The sequence below is a fragment of the Cannabis sativa genome, chromosome 6 (genome assembly GCF_029168945.1).
Source record: "Cannabis sativa cultivar Pink pepper isolate KNU-18-1 chromosome 6, ASM2916894v1, whole genome shotgun sequence".
Lineage (NCBI taxonomy): Eukaryota > Viridiplantae > Streptophyta > Magnoliopsida > Rosales > Cannabaceae > Cannabis > Cannabis sativa.
The window spans coordinates 60130579-60149827 of NC_083606.1; positions in this window are offsets into that span (position 1 = coordinate 60130579).

Below are 19249 nucleotides of genomic sequence, written 5' to 3' on the forward strand. Positions count from 1 at the left end.
CCAAGGACTCTTAAACAGAATTCTGTACAAATCTTGGGCAGATTTGAAAGAAAAGACCAGGAAACTTGAATTGTTAGTGATAAGTTTAATCTCCACACCCCAATCACGGTCGGAGATACCCCAAACACGTCCCGGTATCGTCTTCAGCAGAGGATGACTCATCGGCCTGTTTGAACAAAATCTTGCCTTCGCATAGTGTCTCCCAACTTCGGCACCCCCTGCCTAATTGATTTCCCATCCATCTTCATCCAATACTGTAAGGTTTGTAGTTTTTGCTAGTAGTTCATCCATAGTGGTTTCGAACTTTTGCAGCATTTCTAACGGAAGGCTGTAATTCTACAGGAGAAAGCATCAAATAGTTTCTTTTATTTAGCTTTATAATTCTATTTACATATATTACAACATAAATTTAGTTATCTAATCCATTAAATATTTGTTTAAATGTCTAAATAATTTATAATATTGAAAATATAACAATAATTTAATTATTGTATTTGTTTTTATACGCTTGTAAAATTATAAACTTTGTTTTGATACAATAAATTATTTTAAATTTTCAAAAAAAATTAATACCTATAATATAAACTCTTATAAAATATAAGATTAAAATTAAGTATATATACATATATTTTTTATGAATTATACATCTCATGAGCTAAAATAACTCAAAATGTTTTTTAAAAAAGACTTGATAAAATGAGCTAAAATAGCTCAAAGTATTACATTATAAATAATGTTTTTTAGAGGGGCGGAGGCACGTTAAGCTTCACAAGGGTCATGACCCCTTTCACTTTCCTATAATACATATATTTAATATCTTTATTTTTCTAAAATTTATATCAAATAATTAATATTTCTTTGATGCAAGAAGAAGATTTAATATGATACATAAATCATACTTAAATATTAAATATGATACATACTTATTTGGCAAGTTATTTTTGATATGTAAGACTTATCTTAAATAAAGATAGTTAGTTGACATAACTACTTGTCTACTTAAGTGTGTTAAATTTGTGTGTAAATTGTATGTGCACATATTATCACTCATAATATATATATATAGGGATATGATTTTGTCCTGTCATTGTACTTTCACGGATTGTAATCCGTGATGTACGACAGCCGTCAGATGAGGGAGTTATTTGATCTGACGGCTGAGATTGATCTAGGGGTAATTAGGGTTAAAAAGTAGAAACGTACCCTGACACTCATTTAATGTACCCTAAGACCCATCTAATGTACCACGGAATACATTTTGTGAAAGTACATCACGGGACAAACTTTGAATGGAAGCACAGGTGGATTTAGGAAGTCTAAAACAAGACATTGCAAAAGAAGGAATTGCCTGGATGACAGATTTGATAAGAGTTTCTTTGTCGGCCCTAGAGAAGAGTTTGTCATTCCAGACATTTAGTTTAGAAGAAACTTTCTGAATGAGGTAATGGAAGATAGAATTTTTAACCCTACCAACACAATGAGGAACTCCAAGATATTTACTAATGAAACCTTCACCATTGAGGAGCAAAGAGGTCTGAAACCTGGATTGGGAATCAGGGCAGGTATTTGGGGAGAAGAGAATGGAAGATTTTTCCCTGTTGACAGATTGGCCTGAAGCTTGGAAATACAGAAGCAAAATATTATTTATAGCTATTGATGATTGAGAGGAAACAGGCACAAATAACATACTGTCATCAGCAAAAAGGAGATGGGAAAACGAGGGAGCCCCTCGACAAATTTTAATGCCAGAGAACAGGGCAGCATCCTCATGGAGACGGATGGCTGCAGAAAAACCTTCAGCTACAATGAGGAAGAGATACGGTGATAGGAGATCACCTTGACGAATGCCTCGGGAGGAGGAAAACACATTTGATAAATTACCATTGAGAGATAATTGGTAGGTAACTGTGGAAAGATATTTGGAGATAAGGGAGATAAAACTCGGAGGAGCCCCAATATGATGAAGAAAATGAGAGATGAAAGACCATTCCACTCTATCAAAAGCTTTTTCCATATCCAGTTTGATAGCAGCCCAACCTAATTTGCCAGATTTTCTAGAATGAATGGCATGAATGATTTCATTGGCAATAACAGTATTATCAGTAATTTGACGGCCAGTGAGAAAAGCACTTTGGTTGGGGCTTATAACAGAGTGAAGAACCGTTTTGAGCCAATTAGCCAGGACTTTTGAAAGGCATTTATACAGGGTATTGCAAAGACTAATTGGCCAAAAATCTCGAACAGTTTTAGAGTTCTTCTTTTTGGGAATAAGGACCAAAATAGTGTTATTGATTGGAGTGATGTCCCCTTGATTGTTAAGGATTTGGAGGAGACCCTGACAGAGATCAGATCCAAGAATATCCCAATTTTTCTGATAAAAGTAGGAATTTAAACCATCAGGACCAGGAGATTTGTCTCCAGAGAGACTGAACATGGCTGTTTTTATCTCATCAGCAGTGAACTCCTCAGCAAGAAAAGCGGATTGGGAAGAAGAGAGGGTAGTGTTAACACCCTGGAGAATGGAGGAAATAGCAGATGGGGAAACTCCTTGAGAGCAAAAAAGGTCAGTATAGTAGGAGTGGAATTGAGTGAATATGGTCTGAGTGTCATGAGTGATAGAACCATCAGGAAGAGTTAAACCACGATTGTAATTATTGCGTTTACGATTAGAGGCTTTTTGATGGAAAAACCGAGTATTTTTATCGCCAGCACGAAACCAATCAACTCTGGATCGTTGTTTCCAAAGGATTTCTTCTTTAAGGAGAAGTCTGTTAAGCTCAGATTGGAGGTGGGAAATTTGTTGAGCAGAATGAGGACCAGGCTGGTCATAATTCAACAAGTTTTCAAGTTCAGCCTGCGTTCTAGCAATTTGGAGTTTAAGAGATGGTTGAGAAGCTTGCCAGTCCTTAATGTTGGAGAGGCAAGCGGATTGAATTTTAAGAAAATGTTGCAAAGGAGGAAGGGGGGAGTAGGAAGGAAGGCACCACGAGTCACAGACCAAAGTTTAGAAGGAAGGATCGTTTATTAGAAAATTTTCAAGATGAAAACGGGATTGCTTTTGGTGTTTGGAAATAGTGTCCTCTAATTGGAGTTTCAGGGCTCTGTGGTCAGAGCCGTAGAACCCCAAATGAGTGAGAGAGGCATGGGAAAAAGGCTTTATTCTTAATTATATATGATATATATTTTTTTTTTTGCTACGAATTATTTATTTTTATTATAAATTTTAATTTAATTTATTATTATATATTTATATTTAATTTAAGTTTTTCTTTTTTTAAAAGGAAATAAATAAAATAGTCGAGTCCATTCTTAAACCAAATATAGGATTACTTTCAGCATAATCCAATCTTGTCCAGTCCAATCCAATCCTGCGTACCAAACGGGCCCTATACATATAGGATATGTCTATAATAGAGATCATTGTTTTGTTCTTTTCATAAGGGTGTTTTTGTGGCTATAGATGGTAGATTTAACAGTAAAAATGAAAGAGTGTATAATACCACTTAGTATTTGAGTTCCATTAAATTATTTTTTAGGAATAATTAAATATTATATTCTCTCTCCCCTCTCATCTCTTCTCTCTCCTCAGTTTTCTTCTTCACAGTGCTTCATCAATTTTTCCACATTTTCCATGAAAAAGTATCAAAATAAAAATTTAGACACATAATTATTTTTTTTTTAAATAAAATCTATAAATAGAATTTGGCTAAGTCAGAATATAACATTTTTAAATGTCTCCATCTTTGTGGTGTCTCTTTCTTCATGCTTTGAATTTGTACTATTAATTATCTCTTATAACTAACAAGAAAATATTTTTAAAAATAACCAAACTATCATATATTTGACATCAAGAGATAAAATTTAATAAATAGCAGTTTAATAAAAAAATTACTAAATATTTGTTCTTTGTGTGGAATATCATATAATTACTTTCTCCACTTCCGCTATTAACGGTATTAAGGTTAATCAAATCTTTTTTCTTTCTTTTTTTTTTTCTTTGAATATCAATGGAGGTCAAGCCACCCATAAATCACCAATAGACAACTACCTAAATAACTCATCGGATAAATATCGATACGAAGACTACTAACAAGTGCAAGAAACAATATTTCCAATTAACTATTTTTTTTTAAAAAAAAAAAAATGAACTATATATTATTTTCATACCTTAAACTTAAAGATTAGAAGGCAAAAAAGAAGTAAGTTTTAACATTTTATTTCTTATTTAAGTTTTATAACATGCAAGAAAGAAGGCAAGAGGTTTATAACTTTTTATAATATCAATATTTTATGATATCTTTTTTTTTTGTCAGCATATTTGTATTATTTGATGTTTGTTATTGGGTTAATAGTTTTTATAATACCAATACTTACTATTTTATATTTTTCAAGACACATAGGTACACAGTAAATAATCTATGCATTCAAAAGTCATATGTTTGAATGGTTAAGAAAATGTTCCTATATTGTAAGGACAAAATAAGTATACCTATCATAAAATTATTCTATATATATAGTTTGAATTTGGTGGAACTAACAATTTTTTAAAAAAAAAAAACATGGAAAATAAAAATCACGTAATGAAACAAATATGGAAAAATAATATAATAATTAAAGAGATTTGTAAAAACAAATACCTTTGAACTTTCTTTCTAACTTTTATTAAATAATTAAATAAAAAGATACTTAATCAATCTTATTTTCCCTTCTTCAATAAAGCTATTAAATTAAAATTTATCAGTTTTATGACTTACTATAATAATATATATTTGGAACTTAAAAAAAATAAATTCAAGGCTAGTTTAATGTAACTATTTATTAAGCTGGTCATTTTGATAGGAGTGGGCATCATCCAATCCAATCCAATTAAATCGATCCAATTTAATCTAATTATAAAAAGTTGGAAATTCAATTACAATTAAATTGGATTGAATTGGATGCCAAAAGTTGGATTCTAATTAGATTGGATTGGTTATTGGATGTCAATCTCAAAATCCAATTAAAAATCGATCCAATCCAATTACATTTATATGTATTAAAAAATTATTTATATAACAAAAAAAATTGAAAAATATAATATAGATATATTATTATTTTATTAGATTTTTTTTTGTATATTGAATTTGTAACACTTGATTGTTTTGTGTATTTATTTTCATATGATGTTTTGTTCTATTTCATTACTTAGAAATATTGTTGTTTTAATTATTTAAAACTTTTGGCTACATTACACTTGTAAGAATAGTATATTTATGAATTATTAAACTTAAATAAAAAGTAATACTTAGTTTTTACGTATTTTCTTCATATTTTTAAGTTAATATTGAAATTTAAGTTGTAATTGGATATCCAACTAAAAAAAAAGATACAATCCATTTAGTAATTAGATTTGATTGGATTGAATTTTGAGGTCTAATTGGATTGAATCGGCTGATGATTTTCCAAATTCAATTACTAATTGAATTGGATCGGTTGAGGAAAAAATATTAGATTGGATCATATGTCCACCCCTACTCCCACGCCATCTGGTGTTTAGAACTTCAAAGAAAGGTGCATAATCGAGTTGACTGCCCCTAGTCCGATCAGTGCTGGACGACCCAACAGTATGTTGTAAGCCGAAGGCAAATCGACAACCAAGAAGTCTTGCATCACAGTAGCAGTTAAAGGTGTCTCGCCTACAATTAATGCAAGCTTAATTATGCCAAGGCTAGCGATGCTATCCCCGGTGAATCCGCAGAGATTCACCATACAAGGCCTTAACTTGGCCTTTTCTAGCCCCATTTTCTTTAGAATTTCCTTATAAATAATATTTATCGAGCTCCCATTGTCTATTTAACACTCTCTTGATCCTCTTATTGGCGAGTTGAATGGTTATAACCAGCGGGTCGACGTGAGGGTATCTCACGTTCTTCTCGTCTTCCTCTGTGAATGTAATGGGGGATTCTTCAGTTTTTACCTTCTTGGAAGGTTCGGGGGCAAAGACCGACTGCTCATTCTTTATTTCCTTCACATATCTCTTCGGAGCGTTATTGCTTTCCCCTACAATATACAGCCCTCCCGAAATAACTAGGATGTCCTCTCCTTCCACAGGAATAGGTTGTAACCCCTGGTTATTTGGGTTATCAGGCTGACGAGGCTGGTTGTATCCCTGGCTCTGTCTTCTCACATACTGCTTAAAATGGCCTCGAGCAATAAGACTCTCTATCTCATCTTTCAAATGGCGACATTCGTCGATCGTATGCCCAATATCTTTATGAAATTTACAATATTTGTTATGATCTATTTTGCTCCTCGAATTTTTCATAGACTCGGGTTTACCGAAGGCTACCTTCTGCTCATGTGCGAGGTAAATATTTTCTCGAGTTTCATTAAGCTCGATATAAATAGTATACACTGGCACGTATTTGCCATGCTTCTTTTGTTTCTTTCTTATCTTCGACGGTTCCCTAATTTCGTCCTTTCTTTTTGTAACGTCCGCATTTTAAATTTACTAAACCCGAAAGATAACTTTAATATATTATATCTTTATAATTATATGGATCGGGATCCCGAGTATCAAAATACAATTTAAAAGTATTTTACTATCACGTACATATAATATTTTATTATTTTTTTTTAATTTGAGAGCATGCAACTCCAAAATACAGACTCAAAATAGTAAAAGACCGAAACCCTCCAGGTTGCACTGCCGCGATATGTACAATCACTGTCGAGCTTCATTTCACTGTTCCTCCAGCTTTGCTTTTCCTTTACCTACACACGGTAGCAAACTGATGAGTCAACAAACTCAGTAAGATACGCAAAACATATATATATAAGTAATGCAATGCCGGCTTTATGATTAAGCCGCTCTGAGCTCATTAACTAAGCTCACCAAATGAATAAGAACGTTCTTAAGGGAAGTACGACCACTGTACCAAATGCACTAAAGTACCAACCTTGTACTCGTGTTGGTAGGGCCATAACTGTACTCCCAGAAGCTACTAAGTGTTGTACCACTTGCACGACGTACCCCTGGTACTCGTGTTGGTAACACCGTAACCACATTTATAAACAACACTATACTAACACTCTATGAATCACATTTATACTAGTGCTAGTAGTGCAAACATCTAAAATAAGCATACATTCATATATATATGTCCTTATGCTATCTTACCTCGTTCCGTGCTCAAGTGTGTCGGTCAGCCTGAGTGGAAACGCAGCTCAACGCTTCATAGGGCCCTAAACCATAATGTATAGAATTCGATGAGAGACACGCTAAAACACTTATCGGGGATTTAAAATTGAAACTAAGATTAACCCTATCGATAATTTAGATACTAATACCCTAAATTACGCAAAAACGGGAAAAACTAAGGCTCGTGAAAAAGCCCCAACCGGCAGACCGATTCCCAACCGGAACCCCATTTCCTGGGTACCAACTGGTCGACCGGTTGCTAGAGGCTTCCCAGAACCGGTCGACCGGTTCATAGCTGGAAACCTCAAAACCGATCCCCACATCACAATTCAATCCCAAACTTTACAATAACTTCCAGAATACCTGCATACACTACACTAAACCAATCCCAACCAACAGAACTCATCAAAACAAATAAAATCTCAATCCACCATTAGAGAGCTAGGTTTGAGTTTTCAAACTCAATCCTTGCCAAAACCTTGAAACAATCCACAAAGATAACTCAAAACAATTAAAACTATTACCAACAAGCTCCAGAACTACAATTAGAGTGACAATTATACACACAGCACCAAAATTCCCAAAATCAAACTTAAAACCTAACTTATGCATACTAAAATCAAAATAGAAAAGCTAGGAATCATTACCTTAAATTGAATCTTCTTTTTCAGGTTTTACAACACTAAAATTCCAGCAACCAAATTCCTTCTTGCTGGTTCTTTGGGGTGCACTACAAAGAGAGGAAGAGAGAGATGCTTTCTCTTAAGGTTTTCTAGATTCCTTCTCATTTAAGCAAAGCAAAATGAATTTCTTTTCTTTCTTTTTTTTTAAAAAAAAAGTTGTACCCTCATAGTCAGCTATACACAATTCCAAATAAGACAAATAAAGTCTTACCCAAAACACCTTTTTGCCCTCAACATAAATCAAACATTCAAAGTCACCCAAGGGTAGTTTAGACATTATACAAGTCCCGACCAATTACAACACCTCTAAAACCCAACAATAACATCCTGATAAAATATTCTAAACATATAAACGCGACCCTCTAAAGGCCCAACGTTGCTTTCCACAGCTTCCGAACACAATCAGAAAAATTGAGTAATTTTACATAAAATAGCATAATAACATATATGATATTAAATATATCTCCAAAATATGCATTTCATAAATATTAATTTAATCTCATACATAACCCCTAATTATTTGCTAATTCAAAGTATTAATCATATGCGGTCTTTACACTTTTCGGACGAGAAACCCCCGAATTATCAATTCTCGTGGAAGCAGTCTGTAACACACTAACTAGCATAGGCGTATTACGTGATTTTTAAACATACTGTCCAGCTCGTCGCTAATCAACGAGGTTTATGGAAAACGTGATTAATTAAAATTTTTGCTTTTTAATTAAACTTATAAAATATTTATACAAAATACTCGGGATCCCGATTACAAGACCATTTACAAAAGTTTACTGTCTATACAAAATACTTGTCGCCTAGCGACTAATTACAAAAATAGCCTTGCTGTCCCGATGATCGTACGCTCTAGGCCTAACCGCCCCGACATGTACAATCTTCATAGGCTTGTCCTCACGGTTCCACAGCTTAGTCTTGCCCTTACCTACACATAAACATAGCACTGTGAGTCGACAGACTCAGTAAGAAAAGCATAATAATAAACATACATAAATCCCGGTCATGATCAAACGCCCATACCCCTGACCATAACCCTAACTGCCGTGTCCAACACGATACTGAGTCCTGAACGTTCATAGGGACGGTACTATTGACAAGTAACAGCCTATACTCGGTCGAACTGGTCATACTCCATTCTTGGTTATACTCCGGCTGTCTGGATGTGTTACAGTATCAGCCTATACTCGGTCGAACTGGTCATACTCCAACTGCTAGTCATACTCTAGCCTTTACCGATGTGATACGCCAAATAGTACGGAACCACCAACCTAAGTATCAGCCTATACTCGACACACTGGTCATACTCCAGCTGCTAGTCATACTCTAGCCTGTGCCGATGTGATACAGTATCAGCCTATACTCGGTCATACTGGTCATACTCCAACTGCTAGTCATACTCTAGCCTATACCGATGTGACGCAGTCGGATGGTTCGAAGCCAACATACATATCTAATGTAATCTAACAGGCTTCCTAACATGCACGCTAAACATGTAATCTATATATGCATATTGTTATACTAATCTTACCTCAATTCTGAATTCAGGTGTGCCGGTCAACCTGACTGGAACTATCTGCGCGGCGGATTACAGGCTCCTAAACCATAAAAATCACAACATTATAAGTGATACGCTAAATCACTTCCCGGGGACTTAAACTAGGAACTAAAAGTTTTCCTATCGATAAAAAGCATGGCAATACTCCAAAAAACATAAAAACGAGGAAATCTAGGGTTCCTAAAAATTCCCCAACCGGTAGACCGGTTCTGCAACCGGAATTTTGGTTCTGGGAATTCCTGAACCCTCATCCGGAATTCCGGATGCACAACCGGAATTCCGGTTCCTCGCAGACCAAATTGTAACACCCTAACTAGAATAGGCGTATTACGTGATTTTTAAACATACTGTGCAGCTCGTTGCTAATCAACGAGGTTTATGGAAAACGTGATTAATTAAAATTTTTACTTTTTAATTAAACTTATAAAATATTTATACAAAATACTCGAGATCCCGATTACAAAACCATTTACAAAAGTTTACTGTCTATACAAAATATTTGTCGCCTAGCGACTAATTACAAAAAAAAAAAGCCTCGCTGTCCCGATGATCGTACGCTCCAGGCCTAACCGCCCCGACATGTACAATCTTCACCGGCTCGCTCGCGGTCCATCAGCCCTAGCCTTGCCCTTACCTACACATAAACATAGCACTGTGAGTCGAAAGACTCAGTAAGAAAAGCATAAAAGTAATCATACATAAATCCCGGTCATGATCAGACGCCCATACCCCTGACCATAACCCTAACTGCCGTGTCCAACACGATACTGAGTCCTGAACGTTCATAGGGACGCTACTATTGACAAGTAACAGCCTATACTTGGTCGAACTGGTCATACTCCGGCCCTGCGGTCATACTCCACTGTACTGCGATGTGTTACGGTATCGGCCTATACTCGGTCGGGCGGGTCATACTCCGAGTGCTAGTCATACTCTAGCACATGTACCGATGTGATACGTCAAATAGTACGGAACCACCAACCTAAGTATCGGCCTATACTCGGCACCGGTCATACTCCGGTGCTAGTCATACTCTAGCTTTGTGCCGATGTGATACGGTGTCGGCCTATACTCGGTCGGCGGGTCATACTCCATTTCTAGTCATACTCTAGCACATGGATGTGACACAGTCGGATGGTTCGAAGCCAACATACATATCTAATGTAATCTAACAGGCTTCCTAACATGCACGCTAAACATGTAATCTATATATGCATACTGTTATACTAATCTTACCTCAATGCCGAATTCAGGTGTGTCGGTCAACCTGACTGGAACTATCTGCGCGGCGGATTACAGGCTCCTAAATCATAAAAATCACAACACTATAAGTGATACGCTAAATCACTTCCCGAAGACTTAAACTAGGAACTAAAAGTTTCCCTATCGATAAAAAGCATGGCAATACCCCAAATAACATAAAAACGAGGAAATCTAGGGTTTCTGAAAATCACCCAACCGGTAGACCGGTTGTCCAACCGGAATTCCGGTTCTGAGAATTTTCAAAACCCATCCGGAATTCCGGATGCACAACCGGAATTCCGGTTCCTCGCAGGCAGAATTTCAAAACTTCATAACTCAACCAAATCAAATCCAAATCACACAAAACCTTCCAGACCTGTTCTAAACATCCTATAGAACAATTCTAAAGCATCAATACAGCCCAGAAAGCAAAGAATTAAAAATCACCATGTGAGCTCCAAGCTTTGAGTTCAAACTCAAACTTGGTTAAAGCTCACTTACAAGCCTCAAGACTAGCTTAGAACTACATAATCAAGCATAAAAACACTGCAGAAAACAAACCCTAATTCATGCAATAACTACAGCCACCAAATTCTCAATTTTCACTTTGAAAACCATAACTTTTTAACAAGAAAATTATCCAACTAAAGCAAGAACAACTAGCATGCATTTCAACCTAACTAAACATATTTAATTCAACATTTTAAACATAGAAACAACAACAACAACAATAACTAGCAACAGCAACATCATCAAAATCATCCATGCATTACTCATTTTTTCATCATTTTTCAAGAAAACAAAGGAATTGAAGCTAGAGGAAACATACCAACAACTTATGAACACTAAATCTTGCTAAGGAGAGCTTGAATTACCAAGAAAATTGGCTGGTTCTTGCTTCTCCAAGAGGGCCGAATAGAGAGAGGAAAAGAGAGAGAGTTTTCCAACTTTTTTCTAATTTTTTAAACTTTGGAAAATGAAATTAAATGCATATAAACCATTTAATTCAGCCAACAAAACATATAATTAACCAAATAAAGTCCACTAAATGACAAACTAATAATGGGGCAAAATGACCATTTTGCCCCTTCACACTAAAATCACATAAATAACGCTAAAAGGGGTATTTTGGGAAATTCTAAATTCCCGGCCATTCCCGACATTCGCAATGTCTAATAAACTGTCCCACAATACTAACATACTAAGTTGTGATTTTACTGAGCCAAACACCGAGTTCCATGTTACCGGGCAGTGATTGTGACAGTTAGTAGTCTCGTGATCCGTAAGGGGAAACACCGGGTAAGCTGTGCAATCCCACACCGCCTGGGGAAGGTCAAGTGGGATGATTCTAAGACTGTGTTGGTATGGGACTACACAGTTGAAGAGGGCTTAAATGGATTGATTGGTACTACCTATATCAACAAGGTGCATCTTGTTTTTCGGTAGCCCATCTCGAAAGAACTCCATAGTTAAGCGTGCTTGACCTGGGGCAATTTTAGGATGGGTGACCTCCTGGGAAGTTTTCTCAGGAAGCGTGCGAGTGAAAACAAAGCATGCTGGAAACACTCGTGTTGGTTTGTAGGGTCAGTCATCAGTCCATGAAGCAGCAAGAGTGGCGTACTCGTGTATAAGAGCCATCATTCCGTGGGTGTAAGGGCCCAATAGAGGCTTGAAGTGGGGACGTTACAAATGGTATCAGAGCCTTGACCCAGCCGGAAGTGTGGTCGACGAAGACGTCGGACCCCGTAAGGGGAGGGGGGTGATTGTGACAGTTAGTAGTCCCGTGATCCGTAAGGGGAAACACCGGGTAAGCTGTGCAATCCCACACCGCCTGGGGAAGGTCAAGTGGGATGATTCTAAGACTGTGTTGGTATGGGACTACACAGTTGAAGAGGGCTTAAATGGATTGATTGGTACTACCTATATCAACAAGGTACATCTTGTTTTTCGGTAGCCCATCTCGAAAGAACTCCATAGTTAAGCGTGCTTGACCTGGGGCAATTTTAGGATGGGTGACCTCCTGGGAAGTTTTCTCAGGAAGCGTGCGAGTGAGGACAAAGCATGCTGGAAACACTCGTGTTGGTTTGTAGGGTCAGTCATCAGTCCATGAAGCAGCCAGAGTGGCATACTCGTGTATAAGAGCCATCATTCCGTGGGTGTAAGGGCCCAATGGAGGCTTGAAGCAGGGACGTTACATAGTCCTTGTTGAAACGTTACTGGGTTTACCTCCCGAGCTTATTTTCAACAAGTTCATTTCCTTTCGGGCTTCTTCCTTCCGGACAAACTCCTGAGCTCTCTCGTTGAACTCGGTGATGTTTCTTACCAGGCGTCCTTGTAGATCATCCCCGCCTGAAGGGGTGTAAGTTGCGTGCTAACATCCAAGTTTCTAACCCTAGCGGCAGCCATGTTAAAACGACTTAAGTACGCCTTAAGTGTTTCATCTGGCTGCTGCTTTATATTGGTTAGTGAGGCCACTTCGGGTCTCCTATCCCTAGCAGCTTGAAGTTGCTTCTTGAAATCCCTAGATAGCTGCTCCCAAGAAATAATTGAATGACGAGTGAACTTGTTAAACCAGCTACTCGTTGCTCCAACAAGCGAGGTGGGGAACAAAATACAGCGTAAATTGTTCGTCATGTTACTCGCTCGCATTATCGTGTTAAAGTTATTCAAATGCAAGACCGGATATGTGGTTCCGTCATAGGACGAGACGTGCGGGTTTTTGAATCCCAAAGGAAAAGGGATATTCATAATATTTGGGTGATACGGCTCAAGCTCCTCGTCAGAGTCGTATCTAGATGATTTCCCTAATTCCCCCATTTGATATCTCCTGAACTTATCCTCCAGCTCGTTTATCCGCAATTGGATTGGATCCTCTTGCTTTGGACCAAGTTGTTGCGAAGGTCAGGTTTCTTCTGATTCAAGTGCTATCCAGTTGGAAGTAATTGCTGGCAGATCTCGTCTTACTCATTGACTGCGCCCCACTTATAGACTTTGTTTTTAAGTGGCTCGCTGATTTACTTGTTCTCATACTCTCCTGATCATTAGCTCGTTGAGTAATTTCTCCTCTTCGAGTTGATCGGCTATGAGTTTTGGATCACCTCGAAGTCACACTTGCCTCTTCACGCTCTGTTCTTTCCTCCCGAGAGCGGTTTGTCGTATTTCCCCCATCAGGGTACGTACGAGTCCTCGCTCTATGGGTTTGGGAAGAACGCTGGTGATTCCTAGCAGGTGATCTCCATTCTCCCGGCTGAGTTCCAAGATCCTCCTCATTTTCATGAGGGATTTCTCATTCATCAGTTTCCGATTGTCTCCTTTCTGGCTGTTCATCCTGATTCTCAGGGGGTGTCTCATTTTCCCTGAGTTGTTCTTCCCAGGCCTTTTCCTGTCTCCTGGTTCATGAGCCACGAGGTCTGCCTCGTGGTCTTCTCACTCCAGGTTCAGGTTGATTTTGAGCGTTCGTATCCTGTGTCGCCCTGGCCGAGGCTACCTCTCGCTCTAACTCAGCGTTTAGACACTGCGCCTCTTCCAAAGGGCGTCTTAGGCGGTGGCTTTCCGTCTCATAAGTTCTCTCTCCCACAGATTGGGCACCTCCACGGTTTAACTCTTCATCCCTGTCTCGGGATTCTGACCATTCCCACGTTGAGTTCTCCTCGAGCGCATTGTCCGCGTACTGGGACCAACGTCGGGTTGAGTTCTCCGGGGACGTGTGGTCCGAGCACTGGGACCATCCTCAGGTTGGGCTCTCCTGGAACAGGTTGTCCTTTTGGACTGCGGATTAGTTGATCTTCTAGAGCCCATGGGCTATTTTCTAGAATGATGGTTAGTTTCCTCATGTGGGGTGTTAAGATTCTCTGGATTTTTAGCCATAAAGGAGAAGGTTTTTCTTTAAAAGAAGGGAAGGCTTTTTCTGAGCTTTTTCACAGAGGCTCTCAATGAAAGCACCAAACTGTTAACGCAGATTTTCGTTAACCAAATTTGAGCCTCACAGTGATAACTTAACACATAAATAATAAAAGCTATAGAAAAATAAAATGTGAACACCAGGTTTTTACGTGGTTTTGCAGTTAAAATTCTGCATAGCCCACAAGTCAATCTTATTCAGATTTCAGAGTATTTTTTTCAGGGCCTCTTGCCTAAGAGTTTTTCTGTCCCTTTTTTTAGATTGTTTGCCACTATTTATAATTGCATAGTGGCAGTTAATTACAAGGCTGACCAAAATGTAATTACAGTCATCATTCCTTAAATCATGGGATCTGATTACATATCATGAAATGTAAATGTGGTGCATGATTTTGAAAATCATTTAGCTGTGATTTTCCCACTTTTAATGGTCAAGAATATCGCGTATTAAACACGTCTTTAATTGTTGAATATGGAGATGTCTCGACAGAAACTTGATTGTAGTGATCCTAATGGCGAGTTTGAACCATTATTCTTTCCGAGGTCAACATGATATGTTTTACGTCGATTGTGGGTATATTGAAATATTTTGACTTGCCAAGGTTATGAGTCTCGCTTCCGTTAGTTGGATGAAACTATAGGAAGTTTCCTCGTAGCGAGATGGTCATCTTGCATTCTTGTTCTTCGAGCCGATCCGAGTTTTACACTTAGTTTGGTTATTGTAAGCTAAGGTGTGTATTACTCTTCTCCTGTGCCTCGCTATTCTCCTTTAGCGACATATGGCTTCTCGTTAATACAATAAGTGCCAATTCGTACATTGATTCCTCGCCTAAGACCTTACAGTCAGTGGGTTGCAAATATACTCTTGTACTTATGCAATTAATGAGTTATTCCATAAAAAGATATGGCACCAATTCACATTCCCTTTACCTTGACACGTGTCCTCCGGCTGAATTTTGGGTATAACACCGATCTAAATGTGTTATGACAAAATAATTTAAATGTTAGTATCTCTTCGTGTTGGGAATTATTTTTAAGTTGGTTATATTAAAAAAACTGTCAAAAATTAAGCTCAAGGTCCTATTTTTACCATTTTGGAAAATACAGGGTTCATTTTGTCATTTAACAAAACAAATGGTTCAATTTGTAACTTTTACAAAACACAGGATCTAAAATGGTATTTATCTAAAAATTTCTTAAAGATCAAAATCTCAAACTCCATTTTAAAAGTTTTTAAAAAATACATTACCTAATTAAAAAAAAAAATTAAACGTACATGTATTGCACTTAACATCACTTAATTGAACCTAATTAAAAAAACTAATAATATGTACATTGCACGTAACATCAATCTAATATATGTATATATATATAAAAAAAAACATATATATCTAGTATATATATATAAACACATATATAATCTAGGAATAAGAGATCATGTGGGCTATACCCAAATTTCAAAAAAAAAAAACACAAATATTTTAAGTAAAAAAAACTGTGACAAAAGTAACATAGGCAATCAATCAAAACTTTTACAAAGTTTTTATCAGGGGTGTACATAAATTTTTATAAACCGCCCAAACCAAACCGAAAAACCTGACAAAAAATACAAACTGAAAAAACCCGACAAAATTATAAATCGCCCAATCTGTTAATTGGGCGAGTTAAAAAGAGGTCCAACCCGCCCAATTAAACCGAAACAACCTGCCCAACCCGACTATGAGTTTACTTTTTTTTTTTTTACATTTCACTTCTATTATATATAATATATTCTATTTTTGCATTTATCTACTATTGTAGTTTGTAGTACTAATTGTATTGTGCTAAAATATATAATCTATTTTGACATATGTATATATATATGTAGGGATATAATTTTGTCCCGTGATGTACTTTCACAAAATGTATTCTGTGGTACATTAGATGGGTCTCAGGGTACATTAAATGAGTGTCAGGGTACGTTTCTACTTTTCAACCCTAATTATCCCTAGATCAATCTTAGCCGTCAGATCAAATAACTCCCTCATCTGACGGTTGTCGTACATCACGGATTACAATCCGTGAAAGTACAATAACGGAACAAAATCATATCTCTATATATGTATAGGTATAATAAATTATCAAATTTATGCAATTATTATTTTTGTTAAAGGTATATTTGATTATTTATATATGATTATATACATACACATATGTATATCTGATATGTATGCATAAAAATGATGAGTAATACAGTTTATGAGTTCCTTCTACTAATGATTACAATCAAATACTTTTTTATTTGACTTTAAAACTTAAAAAAAAAAAAAAAAAAAAAACTTTTTCGTCGGACCCGACCAACCCGTCAGTCAGTTTACAATTTTTTTTTCTTTAATTGGCCAGGTTGTACTTAGAATTTTGTAACCTGACATTTACATTGGGTTAAAAAATATATAGTATAAACCGACCAAACCGACCGACGTACAGTCCTAATTTTTATATATATAAACACAAGAGATCACATGGGCTTGCCCAAATTTTAAAAAAAAAATGAAAAATACAAATGTTTTAAGTAAAAAAAAACTATCACAAAAGTGACATAAGCAATCAATCAAAAAATTTACAAACTTTATATATATAAACACATATATATATATAGGAATAAGTTAAAAAATATTTCTTTTTTTATCCATTAATCAAAAATACCTTCATATTATATTTTATTAAAATATACCCATTTTTTAGAGTGGGTTGCCCAATATATCTTCACTTTCTATTTAAGTCTAGCATATAATTTACACTAACCTAAGGGATCTAATGGAGATATCATCTATAAAAGTGGGTATATCTTAAAGAATATAAAAATAGAGGTAAAAATTAAAACAAATAAAGTAAAGTGGATATACAATGTAATTTCTTCATATATATGTATATTGGGGGAAAAAAATAACGTAGACTGTTTCCCAAAAGTTAAAAAAAATAGTATACGGTATAAAAAAACAGTAAAAAAAGTAATTTTTTTCATACAACAGTAAAATTGAAAGAAAATAGAAAAAAAAAATAGTATGAGGTGTAAATTTTTCATTTTTATAACGTTTACATTATTAAAATTATTTGGGCCAATAAAAATATGTCACGTGTACACATGTGTGCACAGTGGCAGATTCAGTTAGCACTTAATAACTAAATTTGATAAATGCATTAAATTTCCTCAATATAATTGAAGTTAAGGGGTTTTATCACACTAAAAATAATGGAATTAAGTGTATAACAATTAAAATATACGGGAGTTTAGCATCTTAGGGGCTAAGTAAAAAAAATCTTTTAAAAAATATACATATATTTTTTAATAATTTTTAAAAATACTATTTATTTTTATAATAAATTACACTTACTATGAGATTTTAAAAGTTCTTATGATAAATATGGCACATTTAAGTTTGACCAATTCATATGGTAATTTTTTATTTTTAGGTCTTTTTATGGTATTTGATATATCATATATATGTAATTAGGTTTTTAAATCTCATATTTAATGTTTTTATTTGCTTAGGAAGTTTTATTTGTCATTGATGCCGGAAAAGTCACCGGAGTTTGCTTTCGGTGCTGGAAAAGTTGTCGGAGTAGCGGTCGGTGCCGGAAAGTTGTCGGAGTTGCTGCCGGCGCCAGAAAATTCGTCGAAATTGGCATTGTCGCCGGAAAAATAACTGAAAAAATCACCAAGAAACCAGTTTCTTCTTCAAGAGTTTCTTGGTGATTTTTCCGTTGACAATGTCAATTCTGACGACTTTTCTGAAGCTAGCAGCTACTCCGACGACTTTTCCGGCACCGACAGCAAACTTCAGAAAAGTCATCAGAATTAGCATAGTCGCCGAAAAAATTACCAAGAAACTAGTTTCTTGATGAAGAAACCAGTTTCTTGGTAATTTTTCTGGTGATTTTTTTTACGACAATGGCAATTTTGACGACTTTTCTGGCGTTGGTAGCAACTCTGACGACTAATACACCAGTAGCTATTCCGGTGACTTTTTCAGTACCGATAGTAAACTCTGAGAAATTCGTCGATTGGCATTGTCGTCGGAAAAATTACCGAAAAAATCACGAAGAAACCAGTTTCTTGGTAATTTTTTTGTGTTTTTTTTTCTCTATTCGGTTGATTGATGAAACTGGTTTCAATTATTTTCAGTGTATATCATTTTTGTTTTGTTTTCATAATCTTTATTATTGTCGCGTAACAAAACTAGTTCCTTGATGAAGAAACCACTTTCTTGGTGAAGAAACCGGTTTCTTGATGAAAAAACCATTTTTCCGGCACCGACATCAAACTCCTGAATAGTCGTCGGAATTGGCATTATCACCGGTAAAATTACCGAGAAAATCACCAAGAAATTAGTTTCTTAGAAACCGGTTTCTTCATCAAGAAACCAGTTTCTTGGTGATTTTTCAAGCAACAATGCTAATTCTGACGATTTTTTCGGCGCCGGCAGCAACTCCGACGACTTTTTCGGCACCGACAGCTACTCTGACGTCTTTTCCGGTGCCGACAGTAAACTCTGGTGACTTTTCCGGCGCGAGTGACAACTCCGACGATCACTATAGTTTTATTTATTTTATTTTTTAAAAAAAATAAATATGAAGAGAATTTTAAAAAAAAATTATAAAAATTTAATTAAGTTTTTATTTTTAAGGAATTTTAAA